Here is an 8,404-nt window from a genome sequence, read left to right on the forward strand (position 1 = left end):
CATGCCTACTCGTCCAAGTGTCTGTGGTGAAATGCACCCTGTCACACACAGAGTTTCTCAAAGAAGCGGTGATGTTGTGTGCGACATGCTGGTGGAGCGCAGGCACACCTTTCTTTGAGAAGTAGTGCCGACTGGGCATCTGGTACTGGGGCACTGCGACGGACATAAGGTCTCGAAAATCCTCTGTGTCCACCAGGCGGAAAGGCAGCATTTCTGTAGCCAAGAGCTTGCAGATGGTGAAATTCAACCTCTTAGCTTTCTCATGGCTAGGAGGAAATGGTCTTTTACTTGTCCACATCTGAGGGACCGAGGGCTGGCTATTGTGCTTAGACGGGGTTGATAAGGGTGTCCCCGGCAAACTGCCGGTCTGTGAGGAAGATGCAGGCGGACATGTTAGGTTGCCTTGATCCAAAGGTGGTGCTATCGATGTCGGACAGCGCTCAAGACCAGCTGGTGTTACCACCTCCAAAGAAAATGATGACCTGCCAATCACGCTGGCTGTTGCGGGTAAAGAGGTGGCAGGTCTGCGCCCCAAAACAGGTGTGACTGCTGTCCCCCCAGTCACAGAGGATGAAGAGGCCGCGGATGCACAAGATATGGCAGACGGTGGTTGGCCCGGCCGGCTAGGCCGCATTGTAGCACACTGAGCTTCCCACTGCAACTTATGCTTCATGTCCATGTGCCGGTTCATGCATGAAGTACTCAAACTATGTATTTTTTGGCCTCTACTTAGCTTTTGCTGACAAATGTTACAGATAACACGAGTTGGGTCATCTTTATCGATCTGAAAAAATGCCCAGGCTATGCAAGGCTTAGCACCCATGCGACCTGAAGAGCCACCACGACTTGTGGTGAGAGGCAGAGTTGTGTTTGAGGATGCAGTTGTTGACGTGCTTCCAGTACTACGTCTCTGTCCAGGAAGGCGCAACCTGACCTCGTCGTCACTAGCATCTTCCTCCACCTCCTCTGCTGACCTCATCTCTTGGCTGACTGTGGGTTGACAGTAAGTGGGATCTCCGACCTCATCATCATCACCCTGTGCGTTATCACACCCGTCGTCCTCAGAGCCAACCTGTTCCTGCCCTGACAAAAAACTAAAGTTGTCGCTCCAATCAGGTATTTGAGTCTTATCATCGTCTTCCTCATTGTCTCCACCAACAGGAGTTACAGTTTGGGAATGAGGGTCTACATTATGGTCAGAACCTTCTGCGTCTGGTCCTGGATCCGACTCATAAAGATTCTGGGCATCAGTGCAGATCATTTCCTCGTCTGGATTCACAGAAGCGCTGGAGTCGACCTCTGATTCCCAGGCTATAGTATGAGTAAACAGCTCTGCAGACTCAACCATCTGTTCTACCTCATACTCAGACGGGCAGCTGGAGATTTGGGAGCTGTGAGGAAGCAAGTGCGATTTGGGTGACACCTTTGAGGACTGGAGTATTTGTGATGTTGAAGTTGATGTGGAGGAGAGCCCACTTAAAGGAGCACTTGATATCCGTTGAAGCACCTGCTGTTTTTGTGCCTCATCTGGAATTTGTAGCGATTGGCGTGGCCGTAAGAAAGGGATCTTATCACATTGTCCGCTAAAAGAAGTAGACATTTTAGTTTGGCTGGAAGATGGTCTTTCTTCTGCACCTACCCCACGGACACAACCTTTTTTCCCCTTCCCAACACGCCTATTCCCCTTTCCACCAGCAGCAGGCCTTTTTCCACTCATTTTGGTGGTTAACTAATTCACAACTCTGGAGTTGTTTGCACAAAAAAACAATGGATGGTAACCGAGCAGAGCTGAGTGGCCAAACTGTGGTATTAGGCCAAAACTATTGGCTGGGTTAGATGCTGAAAAAAATTATTTTTAATTTGCAACCTGATGGAGGTCAGTATAGATGGACTAATAGACCAAGTCCCACACACCGCTAGAAGCCCAAATATTTTTTCAGAGCTAGATGCAGAAATTTTTTTTATTCAATTTGCAACCTGATGGAGGTCAGTATAGATGGACTAATAGACCAAGTCCCACACACTGCTAGAAGCCCAAATATTTTTTCAGAGCTAGATGCAGAAAAAAATTATTTTTAATTTGCAACCTGATGGAGGTCAGTATAGATGGACTAATAGACCAAGTCCCACACACCGCTAGAAGCCCAAATATTTTTTCAGAGCTAGATGCAGAAAAAAATTATATTCAATTTGCAACCTGCTGGAGGTCAGTATAGAAGGACTAATAGAACAAGTCCCACACACTGCTAGAAGCCCAAATATTTTTTCAGAGCTAAATGAAGAAAAAAATTATTTTTAATTTGCAACCTGATGGAGGTCAGTATAGATGGACTAATAGACCAAGTCCCACACACTGCTAGAAGCCCAAATAGTTTTTCAGAGCTAGATGCAGAAAAAAATTATTTTTAATTTGCAACCTGATGGAGGTCAGTATAGATGGACTAATAGAACAAGTCCCACACGCTGCTAGAAGCCCAAATATTTTTTCAGAGATAAATGAAGAAAAAAATTATTTTTAATTTGCAACCTGATGGAGGTCAGTATAGATGGACTAATAGACCAAGTCCCACACACTGCTAGAAGCCCAAATATTTTTTCAGAGCTAGATGCAGAAAAAAATTATTTTTAATTTGCAACCTGATGGAGGTCAGTATAGATGGACTAATAGACCAAGTCCCACACACTGCTAGAAGCCCAAATATTTTTTCAGAGCTAGATGCAGAAAAAAATTATTTTTAATTTGCAACCTGATGGAGGTCAGTATAGATGGACTAATAGAACAAGTCCCACACGCTGCTAGAAGCCCAAATATTTTTTCAGAGATAAATGAAGAAAAAAATTATTTTTAATTTGCAACCTGATGGAGGTCAGTATAGATGGACTAATAGACCAAGTCCCACACACTGCTAGAAGCCCAAATATTTTTTCAGAGCTAGATGCAGAAAAAAATTATTTTTAATTTGCAACCTGATGGAGGTCAGTATAGATGGACTAATAGAATGATGCTATGCCCAAAAGATTTTACTTCACTAGGTGCAGTAAAAAAATTGGTATTCTATACACAGGTGGTATATCTTGCAACACAGATAGGCTACTCCACTGACTAACACACTCTGCAATAGGCCAAAAAGGATTAGCTTTGCTAGATTCAGCCAAATGCTGTGAAAAAAACTTGCACAGCACTGGCACAGACCTGCCTGGCAAAAACTGATAGGAACTGATGTAACCTAGTCCTGAAAAGGACTCCAATTACAATTAGTCTTTACTCCCACAATCTATCTATTTAAGAGCACAGACCTGCTTGATAAAAGTCGTAGGAAATGCTGTAACCTAGTCCTTAAAAGGACTGCAATCACAACTATTCCCTACTCCCAAGCTATCTGTATATTTGTGCGAAAATTGGCTTGAAATTAACAAGGTATAGCGCACACAGCAACAGCGGTGCCGTCTAACACGCAGCTGCAGCAGTGAGAAAATGGTGGCGACGGGGAAAATGGCTTGGTCTTATAGGGCAAGGACATGTGACATACACTGCCAATCACACATGCCCTTGCTTGTGTGAAAAAAAGCACTTCGCTCCGTGTGTGCGCTGCTGATAGGCTGACAGATTGCACCTCCCCACTGCAAATGCGGGAAAGAGAAAAAAAAATGGAGATCTTCATTGTTCCTGCAGAGATCCATCCCCTGCCCCTCCCCCCGCCCCGCTGTACACTCAAACTGCGTATTAACATTAATTTTCATCATTACTGAGAAAAAATCCAGTTATGATTTTGGTGCACGAACAGTTATCGAACATAACCTCGAACAGCCGAATTTTTCTCAAATTGTTCGTGTTCGCCGACCGGCTCGAACACCGCCCAAAACAGCTCGAATTTGAGATTGGCGAACAGTTCGAGTAGAACAACGCTCATCTCTAGTTGTGACACTGGTCACTGGCACAGCACCACCTGCTTCATGGTCTTCGTGCCTCTCCCCATTACCCTTGGCACTGACATTTGCTCCTGCTAGGGGATCCTCAGCAACATCACCCCGCAGAGTGACATCGCTGAGTTCTCCTGCACCTTCCAATACAACATTATTAGTGTTGAGCGAACATGCTCGACACTGCTCGGTACTCGCCCGAGCATCACGCTACTCGGGATGTTCGGCGAGCTCCGAGCATTTCCGGGTTACTCGGGCGGGAGCTCGGGTCTCCGCCCTACATGTTTGGCGCTCTTTACAGAGCCAATGAACATGCAGGGATTGCCAGCCAGTCACTGTAATGCCGCAGCCATGTTGTTTGTGGGCATTACAGTGATTGGCTGGCCGCACAGCGTCACCTTGAGTACTTAAAACCGGGCGCCGCCATCTTGGACACAGTCGCTCCGGATCAGACAGTGTAGGGACAGCGCTGCTGATTTAGGGAGAGATATATGCTGCAAAATAGTTAGTGTAGGGTCTGTAAAGGCTGCCAGATCAAACAAACAGTCCTTCTCAGGACTAATATCCATCCCAGGTATATCAGGCAGGCAGGCAGGCTGTATAGGAGACGCAGTGGTTATACCAGCAAACGCTGCATTACAGTCCTGTGTGCTGCTCCTGTTGCTGAAATTGCTGGACTTAGCTCCAGGTCCCGGGGGCCAGGAAAAATCCTTTTTTTTATCTAAATCCTCTTTTTTTTTCCCTCCTTCACAATGTACAAATACCCATCTTATTAACCTTTTGGTGTCCCCCCCCCCCAAAAAAAAAAAGTGTGCCTCTGATTTTTCAGACACAAATATATCTGTTGAAAATAGTCTGGTGTAGGCCAGAGAAATAGAAGTGTGGTTTTGCAGTTCTATGGGCCATTTGTATCTAAAAAAAACAGTTTGAGTGTGTCGCTCACTGTTCAGCCGCAAATATATATATTTAAAAAAGTCTGGTATACACCAGTAAATTATTACTGTGGTTTTGATGTTCCACAGTAAAACATCTCTATTATCCTGTTTTTGGCATTTTTTGCTGTATAAAAATAATAATAGTGTCTCCTTGATTTTTCAGACACAAATATATCTGTTGAAAATAGTCTGGTGTAGGCCAGAGAGACAGAAGTGTGCTTTTGCTGTTCCACGGTAAAAAATCTCTATTATCCTGCTTTTTGCATTTTTTGCTGTAAAAAAAAAATAATAGTGTCTCCCTGATTTTTCAGACACAAATATATCTGTTGAAAATAGTCTGGTGTAGGCCCGAGAAATACAAGTGTGGTTTTGCAGTTCCACGGTTCAAACCTCTGTATTATCCACTTTTGGGCCATTTGTATCTAAAAAAAACAGTTTGAGTGTGTCGCTCACTGTTCAGCCGCAAATATATATATATTTTAAAAAGCCTGGTATACACCAGTAAATTATAATTGTGGTTTTGCCATCCCACGGTAAAAAATCTCTATTATTCAGGTTTTGGTAGTTTTTTCCGTAAAGAAAAACAGTAGTGTCTCCTGACTGTTGTGACACAAAAATATATCTGTTGAAAATAGTCTTGTGTAGGCCCGACATCCCAGTGTGGTTTCGCAGTTCCACGGGTCAAATCGCTGTACTATCCAGTTTTGGGCCTTTGGTATCTAAAAAAAAGCAGTTTGAGTGTGTCGCTCACTGTTGAGCCGCAAATATCTCTATTTAAAAAAGTGTGGTATACTCCAGTAAACAATAACTGTGGTTTTCCTCTTCCACGGTTCTAATCTACTCTTTATTACCCTTTTTCCATTGATAGTGCAAGTGTAAGCTATTTTACTTCATTTACAATGGGCAAGGTGCGTGGCAAGGGACGTGGAAGTGGACGTTTTGGTGATGGTTCGAGCAGAGGACGGGGCCGTGGCCAAGGTGAAAATGTGCCACAACCAACAGCCACATCTTCTCGCTCCCACTTCTTGACCGAATTACTAGGGAAGCACAGAACAACACCAGTATTGAGAACTGATCAGTGTGAACAGGTTATTAATTGGATAGCAGACAATACTTCCAGTTACCTGGGCACCACCACCTCCGGTCTGTCTTCCACACGGTCAACTCTTAGTAGCCGTGAGTCTCGACCGCATACTCCACCTCACCCTGATGCTCCTTCATCCCACCATGCCGAGTGTAGTCAGACAGCAAGTGATCCCACACTTGGACACTCTGAAGAGCTGTTCACTGGTCCATTTCCATATTTGGGCCCCTCGCCTGATACGCTTGAAGTGGTGGAAGAGGAGATCCCATGTTGCGATGCCCAAATATTTGAACAGCCACGGCCACAGGAAGTCAACGTTGGCAATCTGTCACAAGAGGTGGACGATGACGAGACACAATTGCCAGGAAGTGAGGAGGAGGATCGTGGTGCGCAAGTGGAAGATGAGGAGGTGGTGGATGATCTAGTAACTGACCCAACGTGGAAGGAGGACATGCAGAGTGAGGCCAGCAGCACACAGGGGGAGGGAGGCAGAGTACCCCAACAGGCAGGAAGAAGCAGTGTGGTGGCCGCAGACAGAAGGCAGGCAACCGTTCCCCGTAACACCAACACGAGGGACGTTGCCAGTACAAGCGGTAGGTCTTCCAGAGTCTGGAATTTTTTTAAAGACTCTGCTGATAACCCCAAAAAGGCCATATGTTCCACCTGCCATGCCAGCATCAGCAGGGGTGACAAAACTACCAGCCTGACCACCACCAGCATGATCAGGCACATGGCAGCAAAGCACCCGACTTTGTGGGGCGAAACCCAGGGTCCACGACCAGTGTCAGCGGGTGTCACCACTGCTTCTTCCACTGTTGTGCGTGCAATAGAACCCCCTGTTGTGTGTGCAAGGCAATCCCCTGTCCATACTGCATATAAAGATGCCCCCTCCTCTCAGTCTTCACTAGAGATGAGCGTTGTTCTACTCGAACTGTTCACCAATCTCAAATTCGAGCTGTTTTGGGCGGTGTTCGAGCCGTTCGGCGAACACGAACAATTTGAGAAAAATTCGGCTGTTCGAGGTTATGTTCGATAACTGTTCGTGTACCAAAATCATAACTGGATTTTTGCTCAGTAATGATGAAAATTAATGTTAATACGCAGTTTGAGTGTACAGCGGGGTGGGGGGAGGGGCAGGGGATGGATCTCTGCAGGAACAATGAAGATCTCCATTTTTTTTCTCTTTCCCGCATTTGCAGTGGGGAGGTGCAATCTGTCAGCCTATCAGCAGCGCACACACGGAGCGAAGTGCTTTTTTTCACACAAGCAAGGGCATGTGTCATTGGCAGTGTATGTCACATGTCCTTGCCCTATAAGACCAAGCCATTTTCCCCGTCGCCACCATTTTCTCACTGCTGCAGCTGCGTGTTAGACGGCACCGCTGTTGCTGTGTGCGCTATACCTTGTTAATTTCAAGCCAATTTTCGCACAAATCTACAGATAGCTTGGGAGTAGGGAATAGTTGTGATTGCAGTCCTTTTAAGGACTAGGTTACAGCATTTCCTACGACTTTTATCAGGCAGGTCTGTGCTCTTAAATAGATAGGTTGTGGGAGTAAAGACTAATTGTAATTGGAGTCCTTTTCAGGACTAGGTTACATCAGTTCCTATCAGTTTTTGCCAGGCAGGTCTGTGCCAGTGCTGTGCAAGTTTTTTTCACAGCATTTGGCTGAATCTAGCAAAGCTAATCCTTTTTGGCCTATTGCAGAGTGTGTTAGTCAGTGGAGTAGCCTATCTGTGTTGCAAGATATACCACCTGTGTATAGAATACCAATTTTTTTACTGCACCTAGTGAAGTAAAATCTTTTGGGCATAGCATCATTCTATTAGTCCATCTATACTGACCTCCATCAGGTTGCAAACTGAATATATATTTTTCTGCATCTACCTCTGAAAAAATATTCGGCTTCTAGCTGTGTGTGGGACTTGTTCTATTAATCCATCTATACAGACCTCCATCAGGTTGCAAACTGAATATATTTTTTTCTGCATCTACCTCTGAAAAAATATTGGGCTTCTAGCAGTGTGTGGGAATTGTTCTATTAATCCATCTATACAGACCTCCATCAGGTTGCAAACTGAATATATTTTTTTCTGCATCTACCTCTGAAAAAATATTGGGCTTCTAGCTCTGTGTGGGACTTGTTCTATTAATCCATCTATACAGACCTCCATCAGGTTGCAAACTGAATATAATTTTTTTCTGCATCTACCTCTGAAAAAATATTTGGGCTTCTAGCTGTGTGTGGGACTTGTTCTATTAGTCCATCTATACTGACCTCCATAAGGTTTCAAACTGAATATAATTTTTTTCTGCATCTACCTCTGAAAAAATATTTGGCCTTCTAGCTGTGTGTGGGACTTGTTCTATTAGTCCATCTATACTGACCTCCATCAGGTTGCAAATTGAATATAATATTTTTCTGCATCTAGCTCTGAAAAAATGTTTGGCCTTCTAGCAGTGT

Source organism: Phyllobates terribilis, unplaced genomic scaffold (assembly GCF_046119375.1).
Source record: "Phyllobates terribilis strain yellow unplaced genomic scaffold, ASM4611937v1 Scaffold_27__1_contigs__length_16484149, whole genome shotgun sequence".
Classification (NCBI taxonomy): domain Eukaryota; kingdom Metazoa; phylum Chordata; class Amphibia; order Anura; family Dendrobatidae; genus Phyllobates; species Phyllobates terribilis.